Consider the following 14596-nt stretch of genomic DNA (forward strand, 5'->3'; position numbering starts at 1 on the left):
TTCAAGCTTCTGACTTAAGGTCACCGAAGGTGGGGTTGGCCAGCCTGAGCCTACCGCAGGGTTAAACAACCATGGTGTTGCATTTACCTTATGTGCTTTATGTGCGTCGTTGGATTAATGTTCATAGATGAAAAAAGTGAGGCTCAGAAAAATGGATTACTTGCCCTGTGTCATTAGCTACTTACTGGTGGAAAGAGGAGATTAAAATTGGTCTGCTCTAGATCAGTAGTTCTGAAGCTTTTTTGATATTGGCATGAACAGCCTGTTTTTTTTTCTTGGTCTTATGAGAGGATTTTATGAGCAATAAATTGGATAGCCTATATAAGACCTCTAGTATAGATTTATGCAATTGATGATCAATAAATAACTTATTTATTACTATCATTATTGTTATTATTATCATATCCTTATTATGTGTGAGGTAGAGACTCCTTGCTTTGATATGGAAAAAAATGAAGCATTTGTTGACATGAACTTAGAGAAGAAGTTGGCTGTGCCCGCAGTTTCAATAAAATTCTTTGAAAGGCATTTCTTATGGCACAGACCTTGTAACAAGCAGAGCAGGGCTCAAGGCCATAATTTCTCCATATATCCCAAAACAGATTTCACTGACTTCTCTTAAACTCTGCTCTTTAAGCCAGATCATAGCATATGTTGAGGTTAAGACAATACCACACCCATGAGATGCTGAGGGCAGAAACCTTGAGCAGGAGAGAATACCTTGCTGCCAAAGGATGTTGCCAAGCCAAGAAGTACATCTTCATGAGGCACTCAGTGGCCATAAACTCAGCTTCATTCCATGTTTTCTTCTCACTCCTACGTATTTTTACTTTAGAACACTGTGTACACACGGGTGTTGGTTTTATTCTCAGTGGTTCCCAAAATAGAAAACAGGTAACAAACACCTATTGAATTGTGGTGCTGGGGAAGACTCTTGAGACTCCTTTGGACTGCAAGGAGATCAAACCAGGATTTAGGATTTCTTTGACATCCTAAAGAAAATCAACCCTGGATATTCATTAGAAGGACCAATGCTAAAGCTGAAGCTCCAATACTTTGGCCACCTGATGCAAAGAGCCAACTCATTGGAAAAGACCTCGATGCTGGGAAAGACTGAGGGCAAGAGAAGGAAGTGATGGAGGATTAAATGGTTGCATAGCATCACTGACTCAGTGGACGTGAATTTGAGCAAACTCTGGGAAATAGTGAAGGACAGGGGAGCCTGCAGTCCATGAGGTCACAGTGTTGAATATCTCTTAGTGGCTGAACAATAGCAGTAGGTGCCTAACAAATAATTTTGTGAAAGTACATTATGACTCTATTTTCATAATAACTCAGACCAAACTAGAATCTTTATAGTAGAAAGTGTTACATGCCTCACCCTTGAGTAAAATATTTAGAGTTAGCAAATGGGCTCTTGCCGGGAGCCAGCGTGAGGAATTCCAACCGTGACAAGGTCATGCGGCAAAGCTCTGATGGCAAGGCTAATCAGACCTCAGGTTTACCCCCTGGAATTTCCTGAGCATCCACCCCCCAAAAATAAGAATCTGCCTGCTTTTCCATTCTGATACTCTCTGGAAAAAAGTCAACTCAGGGCTTTAGTCTTCTGCATTTGAAAGGGATGCTCCAATTTAAACCCCTCTGATAGCTCTCTAGCTTGCCTAACAGGTTCCCCCTGGACCTCTTACAGCTTGTGAATTGCTTACAGCCCCCCCAGCTGTGAGAGGCACAAAGCTTAAAAGCATCTTAAAGATACAGAGCCTTTTCTAAAGAGTTAAAAATTATATTGGTAGAGGGTTTTCACTGTGGACTCAATGATTGCCGCCAGACCTCCATATTCTTTATCTTTTAGGCACCTGGGAGGATGTTAATCAATGTAAACGGGATATGGAAAAAGATATATAGTAGTTTTGATGTTAGCAACACTTGACTTTTGAGTTAATTACTTTTCTCTTTGTTATATATCACTGCACTCCTCTTGTGTCCTTACTATGTAAGAATGTAACTTTATTTAGTGCTTTCTGAGAATGGCACCAGACTTTGGGAAGATCAACACAAATAAGTCTTCTGATTGACAAACCCTTATCAGAAAAAAGGCTGTAAAATGTTAATTGGCCCTTTTGGCTGGAAGATGATGTAAATTACCTAAGATCTGTGTATACAACTAGGTATGCAGAGAGAAAAGCCTGGTTTTGATAAGAATCTGGGCTGCTAACGCTGCATAACTTTGTGTTACCCACTGATCTCCATGTTTTATCAAAAGTATAAAAGGCCTTCTGAACAATAGAGGAAAGAGCCAGTCGCTGGACTGGTTTCCCGTGTGTGTGTGTGTGTGTGTGTGTGTGTGTGCGTGTGCGCGTGCGTGCGTGCGTGCGTGTGTGCGTGTGTGCGTGTGTGTGTGTGTGTGTGTGTGTGTGTGTGTCTCCTTTTCTCCCTTTCCCTCCCTCTCCTCTTTACTTTAATTTCAGGCTGAATTCCCATCTGGGGCGGCGGAGGCTCGCCAAGTATAATTACTTGCCCTGGCTGTTAAGACCCGCGCTTCGAAAGGGAGCCTAAGGCGAGGCACCCTTAGATATTCAAGCGAGCGCCAGTGGCCCAACGTAGATGGTGCAAATTCCTTGTCCGGAACTTTATTGGTCTTCCACGTAATCCAAGTTATTCAGCCCTCTTTCTCCTCTTAATTTTCCTACTACACTATTTCTTCCTAATCTAATATTAATAAATAAATAAGTTTTCCTCACCAAAGTCGTCCCCGCTTCAAATTCCCTGGATCAACCAGGGCTGGACCCGGCAGGCTCTGTGTCCTAAAACGAAATTTACTTGTAACTATTGTTGTTTAGTCACTAAGTTATGTCCAGCTCTTTGGGACCTGGAGGCCCACCAGCCTCCTCTGTCCATGAGATTTCCCAGGTAAAAATACTAGAGTGGGTTGCCATTTTCTTCTCCAGGGATCTTCCCAACTCCGGGATCAAACTCATGTCTCCTGCATTGGAGGTTTGCTACTGAGCCACCAGGGACTCATTTTCTTATTTAAATATGTGATTTTGAGTCCTGGCTCTATGACTTTATTTATTTATTTATTATTATTATTATTATTTTAATTTTAAAATCTTTAATTCTTACATGCGTTCCCAAACATGACCCCCCCTCCCACCTCCCTCCCCACAACATCTCTCTGGGTCATCCCCATGCACCAGCCCCAAGCATGCTGCACCCTACGTCAGACATGGACTGGCGATTCAATTCTTACATGATAGTATACATGTTAGAATTCCCATTCTCCCAAATCATCCCACCCTCTCCCTCTCCCTCTGAGTCCAAAAGTCCGTTATACACATCTGTGTCTTTTTTCCTGTCTTGCATACAGGGTCGTCATTGCCATCTTCCTAAATTCCATATATATGTGTTAGTATACTGTATTGGTGTTTTTCTTTCTGGCTTACTTCACTCTGTATAATTGGCTCCAGTTTCATCCATCTCATCAGAACTGATTCAAATGAATTCTTTTTTACGGCTGAGTAATACTCCATTGTGTATATGTACCACAGCTTTCTTATCCATTCATCTGCTGATGGACATCTAGGTTGTTTCCATGTCCTGGCTATTATAAACAGTGCTGCAATGAACATTGGGGTACATGTGTCTCTTTCAATTCTGGTTTCCTCGGTGTGTATGCCCAGCAGTGGGATTGCTGGGTCATAAGGTAGTTCTATTTGCAATTTTTTAAGGAATCTCCACACTGTTCTCCATAGTGGCTGTACTAGTTTGCATTCCCACCAACAGTGTAGGAGGGTTCCCTTTTCTCCACACCCTCTCCAGCATTTATTGCTTGCAGATTTTTGGATCGCAGCTATTCTGACTGGTGTGAAGTGGTACCTCATTGTGGTTTTGATTTGCATTTCTCTAATAATGAGTGATGTTGAGCATCTTTTCATGTGTTTGTTAGCCATCCGTATGTCTTCTTTGGAGAAATGTCTATTCAGTTCTTTGGCCCATTTTTTGATTGGGTCATTTATTTTTCTGGAATTGAGCTGCATAAGTTGCTTGTATATTTTTGAGATTAGTTGTTTGTCAGTTGCTTCATTTGCTATTATTTTCTCCCATTCCGAAGGCTGTCTTTTCACCTTGCTTATATTTTCCTTTGTTGTGCAGAAGCTTTTAATTTTAACTAGATCCCATTTGTTTATTTTTGCTTTTATTTCCAGAATTCTGGGAGGTGGATCACAGAGGATCCTGCTGTGATTTATGTCTGAGAGTGTTTTGCCTATATTCTCCTCTAGGAGTTTTATAGTTTCTGATCTTACATTTAGATCTTTAATCCATTTTGAGTTTATTTTTGTGTACGGTGTTAGAAAGTGATCTAGTTTCATTCTTAAAAATATGGAACGCTTCACGAATTTGCGTGTCATCCTTGCGCAGGGACCATGCTAATCTCTGTATCGTTCCAATTTTAGTATATGTGCTGCCGAAGCGAGCACTCTATGACTTTTTTAACTGACTTGACTCTGAAACTTTATGGCATTGAGACACTTGAGCCCAGAGGTTCACAGGGCAGGTGGGTTTGGGATTTTGTTTTTGTATTACAGTTCGTGGTCATTTTAATTTATCAACATAAAATTCAAATAAATGGATATTCCCAGAAGTTCCCTCTGGGACAGTTATTGGGAAAATGCCATTAGTTCCTAAAGTTTAAAATGTCCTACCTCACAAAATCCCAAGTTGCACACATACCAAAAAGAATAATTTCAAACTCATAGAAAAAGAGGTCAGTTTTGTGGTTACCAGAGGTGGGAGTTGGGAGGTGGGGAGAAAGGGAAGGTGGAACTGGATGAAGGTGGTGAAAAGGTACAGACTTCCAGTTACAAAATAAAAAAATACTAGTCATGTAAAACATTTTGAATATAATTGACACTGCTGTTATACATGAGAGGTGTTAAGAAAGTAAATCCTGAGTTCTTATCACGAGAAAAAATTTTTTTTCTATTTCTTTAATCTTATATCTATTTGAAATGATGAGTATTCACTAAACTTACTGTTACTTCATGATGTATGTAAGTGAAATCATTCTGTGGTACACCCTAAGCTTATACAATGCTGTATGTCAATTATATCTCAATAAAACTGGAAGAAAAAAATAATAAAATATTTTTAGAAGAATGATTTGCAATGCCAGTTTTAATGGCTGGTAAGCATTGTATCATGTGCATATATTTACTAATTTATCAAGTGGTCCGTTATTATTAGATAGTTAGATCGAGTAAAGTATTCCTGCATCATTAATAAGGCTGTGATACACATCCTTATTCACAGAGGGTTGTGCACATCTCTGATTGTTTCACTGGACTTGCTACTAAAACTTTGTGCCCTCTGAAAGCCTTTTATATATTGTTGCCAGATTCCTCTGCCAAACAGTTGCATTTAAAGGGTGACTTTATTCCCAACAGCAGTTCATGAAAGTGTCTGTTTTTTTCACACTGTCAGCACATCAGATATTGTTATACTATTCCTTTAGGTTCTTTGATGATTCTCAATTTTATAGGCAAAAAAGAAGTGCCAACTTGTTTTTTTTTTCAGTTTGTACCTCTTGGGAAAAACAAGATTTTTTAAAAATCCTTTTTCAAAAGCCCTGGATTTCCCTCACGTTTTCCAGCATCATGTTGATGGCACCACGGTCACGACATTGGACCTCCGTGGCCAAGTGATTCACTCTATCAAAATGCTAACATAGTTTCCTGCCATCGGAGGTTCTGTCAGAACATTACATGGCTTAATTTTAAGCCTAAATACCAACAACTTTGTTCCGAGAGGAGGGGAAGAGGAAGCATCAAATAAACGTCTTAAGAGAGGGTAGCAGCTGGCAGGAGCATTTCAGCTTTCATTTGTCTGGATTGTTAGGTTCAGACTGAAGGGCAGATAGGAAAGCCCTTCAACAGGCAGGGAAACCGACCGTAAGGAGACTTTGTTTTGACACAGGTCCTCTCAATTTTTTAATGCACTCACAACGGTTTCTCCTTCTTCTGTGGAGCTGAAATGACCTTGGACTTCACAGAGGCATGGCACCCTCCTCGTAGATTGAATGACTCACGTTCTATTATTCCTCTGTTGAAGTTCTGAACAGAGGACGTTTGCTCTCATCTCTTTTCTCCCCTTCTGTTAGGAACAGACTGAATCTAATATTGTGTTCTTAGTATATGTTGAACTTAGTGAACTCTGTGATTCTCATGAAGAGACTCGAGTGGAAAAAGGCCAGGCATTGTAATTAAAGGCTTCTGGAAGCATCCTTTAGAGCACATGCCATTGGCTCTTGTACCCTGTTGTCCAGCGAGTCTCTTCTCTGTGTATTGCAGTGTAAGTGTGATGTGGCCGAAGAGAGCTGGCGCTTGAGATTTTTCCCTGTGGCGGTGCAGAATAACAAAGAAGGGGAGATGTTGTTTTCATTTTATTTTTAGGGTAAGTGTGTATTGGCCTAGCTTCCATTGCTCTGAGAATTACTATATAAAAAATTTTTTAAAATAAAGTCTGTACTATTATATCATTATTATTGATGTAATGGGTTAAAAATTGCATATGGATTTTCATTTTTAATCCATCTATTATATATAATATGGACTTCCCAGATGACACAGTGGTAAAGAATCTGCCTGCCAGTGCAGGAAGACCCAAGAGATGCGTGTTTGAGCCCTAGGTCAGGAAGATCCCCTGGAGCAGGAAATGGCAACCTACTCTAGTATTCTTGCCTGAAAAATTCCATGGACAGAGGAGCCTAGTGGGCTACAGTCCAGGGGATCGAAAAGAGTTGGACACAACTGAGTGACTGAGCACAACACACACATAGAATATATATTAAATATTAGTTTTATATTTGGTCGGCCTCAACTCTACCCCCTCCTAGGTTTTAACACTTTCTTTCACTTTATTCCAGACTGCAGCTTTTCCCTAAGCTTATATCAGGTCCTCACATATAGAAAACTGCGCTTTCTTTATTTGAATAAGAAAAAGTTTGAGACTTCCAGAAGAACATTAAACACTACATACATACAGAAACAGAATATAGAATATACATTTCTAATTTAGCCTTGGTATAAGTCACAACTTCTCCAGACCTGTTTTTACATTATGAAAGGAGAGTTTATCATTAGAAGAGAGAACACAAGTAAACCCTTCTGTATTTCAGGCCTGTCAGGGGAGTCAGGCTCCAAGTCTTTCACAAACCATGAGCTATTTCCCCTTCTCCTCCTGAATCTTAGCTCGATTCCCCTCTAGCTCTTTACCTATTAATAGAACCAGACAGTAGACTTAATAACCACCACTGATTCCTATTCTGGACCCAGAATAGGTATAAGGTTCAGAGGGTGGATTTATCTGCTCCATGAACTTAAACCCATGTTTTCAAGCTCCAGAACCATAATCTCAACCACTGAACTATGCTGTTCCAAAGCAGCCTGGTGGTTCTCAAACATTTTTTCAGCACTGAAACTTTTAAACTGATATCTTCCATAAAATTGCAAAAATAGCACTGCCCTGGGTAAGAAGGAACCCAGGTCTCGTTTGCTTGGCCTCATTTACAAGCCTGGGTTGGCCCCGTGGTGCTTTCACAGAGCACTGAGCTGCAGGAAGTAGGAGAGGAAACCACTACATTCCCACAACTACACTGACCTTGATGGAGCAAAACCTACCTTGCCTCCTCTCCAGAGTCTCTGGGTGAAGACCAAGCAGTCACGGTCCACAACAGCAGAGGCCCAAGAGTGTGACTCACAGCTTAAGTAGTAGTGTCAACAGTCAAAGGGCCGATAGAGCTGCCCTACTTTAATACTTCCGCAGGGCTGCAGAAGGGTTATCAAGAGACAAGCAGTGTTTGCATTTTCTGTGCCTTGACAGTGGACATGATAAGGGATTTGGGAACTCATTTCCCCTGCTCTTCTCTGCCAAGTAAAAACCAGAGTTATACTGAATAAAAACTGAACACCCTATGTGGCCAGTTTGAGAATCATTAATGCATCCTTAATATCTAGCCATATCTGCTACTCATACCAAAATCTGCTTTTAGATCTTTCAATTCAGTTCAGTTCAGTTGCTCAGTTGTGTGCGACTATTTGCAGCCCCATGGACTGCAGCACACCAGGCTTCCCTGTCCTTCATCATCTGGAGATTGCTCAAACTCATGTCCATGAGTCAGTGATGCCATCCAACCATCTGATCCTCTGTCATCCCCTTCTCCTCTTGTCTTCAATCTTTCCCAGCATCAGGGTCTTTTCCAATGAGTCAGTTCTTCACATCAGGTGGCCAAACTATTGGAGTTTCAGCTTCAGTATCAGGCCTTCCAATGAATATTCAGGACTGATTTCCTTTAGGATGGACTGGTTGGATCTCCTTGCAGTCCAAGGGACTCTCAAGAGTCTTCTCCAACACCACAGTTCAAAAGCATCAATTCTTCAGTTCTCAGCTTTCTTTATAGTCCCAACTCTCACATCCATACATGACTCATCTAGATTTGGCTAGATGGACCTTTGTTGGCAAAGAAATATCTCTGCTTTTTAATATGCTGTCTAGGTTGGTCATAGTTTTTCTTCCAAGAAGCAAACGACTTTTAATTTCATGGCTGCAGTCAACATCTGCAGTGATTTTGGAGCCCCCCCCAAAATAAAGTCTGACACTGTTTACCTATCTATTTGCCATGCAGTGATGGGACCAGATGCCATGATCTTCGTTTTCTGAATGTTGAGTTTAAAGCCAGCTTTTTCACTCTCCTCTTTCACTTTCATCAAGAGGCTCTTTAGTTCCTCTTTGCTTTCTGCCATAAGAGTGGTGTCATCTGCATATCTGAGGTTATTGATATTTCTCCTGGCAATCTTGATTCCAGCTTGTGCTTCCTCCAGCCCAGTGTTTCTCATGATGTTCTCTGCATATAAGTTAAACAAGCAGTGCCGGCGATGGAATGAAACACCAACACTGCAGAGTGGTTTAAATCTTTATATTTTAACCCTCGCTTCTTACAGCTGCTTTATTTTATATCCCTTGCACAACAACCTACAGGGCAAGCTGCCAAGCACTACGATTCAGAGACTATACAGTGCGCAGGCGCAGGGCGAGATAACCTTTTCCTTGACTTATTTACTGCAGCTAAGACTTTGTTTTGGGGAACTTCCTTATCAACTTAGAATCCGTTTTGTCCCAGGGTCTGTTCCTTTTGAGGAATCAGAGAAACATCCTTGTGTGCAAGCAATGTTCTTTTCCCATGGGAACAAACAGGATTCTTAGCTGAACATCTCGTTTGCAAGACTGTTCAGCCCTGGTTGAGAGTCTCGTTTGCAAGCACTTCTCAACCTTCCTTAAACCTAGTTCCCTACATCTCCCCCTTTCTTTTCTTGTAGATGCTGAATAAGCGCTTGAATACGCAAAGCTTTTTTTTTTTAATTGTTTTCCTTTTCGCCAGCGCCGGTAGACTATAAAAGCAATAAAACATAAAGCAACAATTAACAAAGTATTTACAAAGGATGTTGTTAACAATGTAGATATATGCCCTAAAGGATTAAGGTTATCTAATCTTTTTTGAAGACTTTTCAGTATATCAGAACCAAGAATATCAGGCAGCGTCTTACTAAAAGTTGACAATATAGTTTGTTCTAATTCCATAATTTTAACAGTTAAATTCTGGTGTCTCACTAAAGACCTTTTCACCTTTTCCCAACCCTCACTCATATTAAAGGGAACAGGGGTTACACATAGGTGAGATGAGTTCCAATCACATTTTAACACACTCTTTGTAGCTAACACAGTCACTTGATCTCTTAACCAGGAAACAGTGTGTTGTAAATTTAATACATCAGTAGCCAATTGAGCGTCCAAATCATCCTGTTGTTGCCACAATAAATGAGCATCTTTATGCCATTTCTTGACAAAATCAGCAGTCTGTATGCCCTGATGCAAAGCAAGACCTGCTACAGTTGCTGTTGCTGTTACTGAAGCCACGGCGAGAATTGATGCGATGACAATGCCAAGCATTCTTTGAGATCGATGGAGAAGAGTTTGTACAGCATTCACAAGATGAGTGACAGCAATAGAGTCCGACCAAGGTCGAGTAAGATTAACAGGCAACCGAAGTTCAGTCCGTGCTTTTACAATGACCAAGGAATAATTACTGGAATGGACCATCTTATTTTCAACATTTTCCCACCAGGAACGATTTATACATTGAGTCAAGTTACAATCAGAAATTTATAACTAGACGAGGGTCATGATCCCTGCAATGTTTTTTCAGCTTCTTGAGTCAGCTTTTTCAACTGTCCCCATGTCGGTGGACTTGCCTCTCTTGTCACAAAGGTGAAAGTCCTCTGCATTGACAGTTCCTGAAACTGGCGCACGATTGGGTCGCTCATCCTGCAACTTCCAATCTCAATGGAACCCAGATCCTGGAATTAGTCACAGAAATAAAAGCATACCCTCGCCCCAAGAAGTGAAGTACTGCTGGAATCCATCCCTTTATCTCATCCTTATACCATACCTGGGAATGTTCAAAGCTTTTTGTCTTCTCTTCTGAATTGCCAAAATGCTATTCTGCTGGAGTAATCTTACTTTTTCCCCAGACATTTAAAAAGTTAAGAGTTAATAGTGTTTTATTTAGTACATCCCTTGGTGATATCACACCTTTTTCCCCCTGTTTTATTTTTTCAATGTATTTTCGAAGAGTCCGATTAGCTCTTTCAATTATAGCTTGTCCTTGATTATTATAAGGAATACCAAAAGTGTGCTTAATATGATATTGTTCTAAAAATTGAGATAATCTAGAGGATTGATATGCGGGAGCATTATCAGTTTTTAATTCTATAGGTATGCCCATAATAGCAAAACAAAATAGTAAATGAGTAATAACAGAATCTGCCTTTTCTGAACTTAAAGCTGTAGTCCATTGAAAATGAGAATAAGTATCTATAGTATGATGAACATATTTCTGTTTACCGAATGAAGAAATAAAAACAATATCCATTTGCCAGATTTGGTTAGATTGTAATCCTCTGGGATTTACTCCAGGAGGGGCAAAGGGCAAAATAATCGGTGCACATATGGAACAAGAACGAACAATGCGTTGAGCTTGTTTTTGTGTTAACGAATAAGTTTTTTGTAACCCTTTAGAATTAGTATGATGTAAGCAATGTTCTTGTGTTGCAGACTGTAAAGGATAAAGTAAGGCATCTATATTTGCATTTCCTTGAGATAATGGTCCGGGGAGAGAAGAATGAGCTCGAATATCAGTAAAAAAGACAGGGTTAGTTCGCCTAATTAATAATTGTTGAACCTGAAAAAATAATTTATCAATATTAGTTTTTAAAGTTACCGGTAGAGTGGCTTCAGGAAGATAAATACATGAAAAGACTGCATATTTAGAATCAGAAACAATATTAATAGGAATATCACAAAAATCCTGTAATGCCAAACAAATGGCCCAAAGTTCAGCAGGCTGCACAGAAGAAAAGGAATGTGGAACAACTTTAGAAGTAGTATCAGTCCAATAGCCAGCAGTATTTTTATTGGCATCTGTAAAAATAGTTTTTTTCTTCAACTGGAGTATTAGATATAGGAGATTTACAAACCATTGATGTATGTCGAAGAAAATCTATCATTTTAGATTGAGGATATTGATTAGAAAAAGTCCCTGAATAAGATGCAAGAGCTATCTGCCAATTTTCATTAAACTGTAAGCAATTAGAAATTTGGGTGGAAGTAAGTTGAGTAATAATTGTTTGAGGGTCACTTCTAATTAACTGAGTAATACGGCCTCGACCTTTCAAAGTAAGGAAAGCAATTTTATCCATATAAGTAGTAAGCTTTTTTGTATAGTTATTGGGTAAAAATGCCCACTCAATCAACCCTGCAGATTGAGCAATAACTCCAGTAGGAGAATAGGGAGTATGGAACACTATGAAATATATAGGTTGATCCTGTTGTAGATAAGTAAGAAACCCTTCATTCAACCGTTGCTCTATACAGTGTAATTCCTCTTTTGCTTGAGAAGTAAGAGATCGAGGACTGTTAAGAGCAGTATCACCCTCTAAAGTAGAAAATAAATGACGCAATTGATGTGTAGGAATCCCTAACATGGGACGTAAGCAGTTAATATCACCTAAAAGCTTCTAAAAATTGTTAAGAGTTTTCCAATTATCTCGTCTAATTTGGACTTTTTGAGGTTTTATTCTTTGTCGTTCTAAAATAGCACCTAAATATGAAATAGGAAATTCAGTTTGAATTTTTTCAGGAGCAATTTGAAGATTAAAATCACTTAAAGCTTTCTTTACATGAATAAAAAATGTATCTCGTTCCTCTTTACTAGGAGCTGCCAATAGAAGATCATCTATATAATGATAGAGAAGACAATTAGAAAATTGTTGTCTCACAGTAATAAGAGCACGATTAACAAACTCCTGACAAAGTGTAGGGCTATTAATCATTCCTTGAGGCAACACTGTCCATTGATAACGTTTTACGGGCTGCCCATGATTATACACTGGAATAGTAAAAGCAAATTTATTTCTATCTTTTATTTGCAAAGGAATATTAAAAAAACAATCCTTCAAATCTAAAACCATCAAAGACCAATCCTGTGGAATCAAAGCAGGAGAAGGGAGACCTAATTGCAAAGCTCCCATAGGTTCTATACATTTGTTAACTTTCCTTAAATCAGTCGACATTTTCCATTTACCAGATTTTTTCTTAATGACAAAAACAGGAGAATTCCAAGGAGACGTAGAAGGTTCAATATGGCCAGATTGAAGCTGTTCTTTTACTAATTGTTCTAAAGCCTCGAGCTTCACTTTTGGAAGCGGCCACTGCTCAACCCATTTAGGGACATCAGTTAACCATTTCAATGGGAGAGCTCGAGGAATCTGAGCAGTGGCTACAAGTTTTCCGACGAGATGGTGAGTGTTGTTCCTAAAGAAAATAAAAGATCTCTTCCCCAGATATTAATAGGTATATTAACAATGTAAAAAGAAATAGATACTTTCTTTCCATTAGACAATTGGCATGACAAAGGTTGAGCGCTTCTCCACACATCTGCTATTGATCCTAAGCCTGTTAAAACAAGAGGAATGTTTTCTTTTTTCCAGTCATTAGGCCACTGCTGGAGAGAAATAACGGAAACATCTGCTCCTGTATCCACTAATCCTTTAAACTGTTTACCTTCAATAATCAGTGACATTAAAGGACGAGAGTCATTAATAAGCATTTCCCAAAATATACTTTTTCCCGTACTTTCAAAACCATTGACTTTTTTTTTCCTACCTCAGCCTTGTCGGCAGCTACCAGAAATAGGGATGCGTAAGGTGGTGCAGAAGGGTTAACAGCCTTGGAAGTTTGTTTTTTATTTAATAAAACCTTTTAAAAGGCAGCAGTCATTGCCTCTACAGAATCTGAATCTTCCCCAGAACTCACATCTCTATCTGGCTCAGTGGATGAATCTGTACTATCATCCGGAGGTTTGGGCGGAGGCCGAGGTGAAGCCCCCTCCTCAAGATAACATCAGGTGGCCTCACTATCAGCAGCCATTAATTTTAAAGCCTGCATTATAGCACTACAGAATCCACAGCCTTAAAGGAATCACATTTCCTTTTTGATGCTGCCTTCTTAACTCTTTCTGCATTACTTTACATTTTTTCAAATTTAGCTGTACTTCTGTTTGATATTGAAACCAATAGCAATGCTGCTCTGTAAGACAGAATAACTCACTCAAGAGGCGAGTAGATGTTTTAATTCCTATAGAATGCAGGAGCCCCTTAACCAGCTCCATATATTGTGACTTTAAAGATGGGGAATTCCTCATAGTTTTTTCTTTTTCTTTTTTCTGTTCTTTTTTTTTAATTTTTCTTATTTTTTCGAAAGTCCCCCTTTCAGCGTTTTGCTCCGGGGTGTTCTCCCTTTCTGATTTTTTTTTTTCTCTTTTTTTCGAAAGTCCCCCTTTCAGCTTTTTGCTCCGGGGTGTTTACCCTTTCGGATTTTTATTCTTTTCTCTTTTTCTCGAAAGTCCCCCTTTCAGCCTTTTGCTCCGGGGTGTTTACCCTTTCGGATTTTTATTCTTTTCTCTTTTTTTCTATCTCCCGAAAGTCCCCCTTTCAGCCTTTTGCCCCGGGGTGCTTACCCTTTCGGTTCCATCGAGCCCCACGTTGGGCGCCAGATGCCGGCGACGGAATGAAACACCAACACTGCAGAGTGGTTTAAATCTTTATATTTTAACCCTCGCTTCTTACAGCTGCTTTATTTTATATCCCTTGCACAACAACCTACAGGGCAAGCTGCCAAGCACTACGATTCAGAGACTATACAGTGCGCAGGCGCAGGGCGAGATAACCTTTACCTTGGCTTATTTACTGCAGCTAAGACTTTGTTTTGGGGAACTTCCTTATCAACTTAGAATCCGTTTTGTCCCAGGGTCTGTTCCTTTTGAGGAATCAGAGAAACATCCTTGTGTGCAAGCAATGTTCTTTTCCCATGGGAACAAACAGGATTCTTAGCTGAACATCTCGTTTGCAAGACTGTTCAGCCCTGGTTGAGAGTCTCGTTTGCAAGCACTTCTCAACCTTCCTTAAACCTAGTTCCCTACAAAGCA

General features: G+C 39.7%; 1 protein-coding gene and 1 non-coding gene across 5 annotated transcripts in view; both read right to left on the reverse strand.

Annotated features, from left to right (window-relative positions):
• CCR3 (C-C motif chemokine receptor 3) overlaps nucleotides 1–14272 on the reverse strand; it is a 41246-nt gene extending 26974 nt beyond the window's left edge. The window contains exons 1-2 of one of the 4 annotated variants that reach the window (XM_069560859.1): nucleotides 7677–7827; nucleotides 2742–2804 (exon numbers count right to left, since the gene is read on the reverse strand). The gene's annotated coding sequence lies outside the window, so the exon portion shown is untranslated. Of the gene's footprint in view, nucleotides 1–2741; nucleotides 2805–7676; nucleotides 8718–14128 lie in introns of those variants that run through there. The other 3 variants (XM_069560862.1, XM_069560858.1, XM_069560861.1) reach the window with 3 other exon arrangements.
• LOC138424940 (U6 spliceosomal RNA) lies at nucleotides 4375–4478 on the reverse strand. Its single transcript, XR_011251035.1, has one exon. It is a non-coding gene; the product is annotated as a U6 spliceosomal RNA (small nuclear RNA).
• Nucleotides 14273–14596: the final 324 nt, after the last annotated feature.

This window comes from Ovis canadensis, chromosome 19 (assembly GCF_042477335.2).
Source record: "Ovis canadensis isolate MfBH-ARS-UI-01 breed Bighorn chromosome 19, ARS-UI_OviCan_v2, whole genome shotgun sequence".
NCBI lineage: Eukaryota > Metazoa > Chordata > Mammalia > Artiodactyla > Bovidae > Ovis > Ovis canadensis.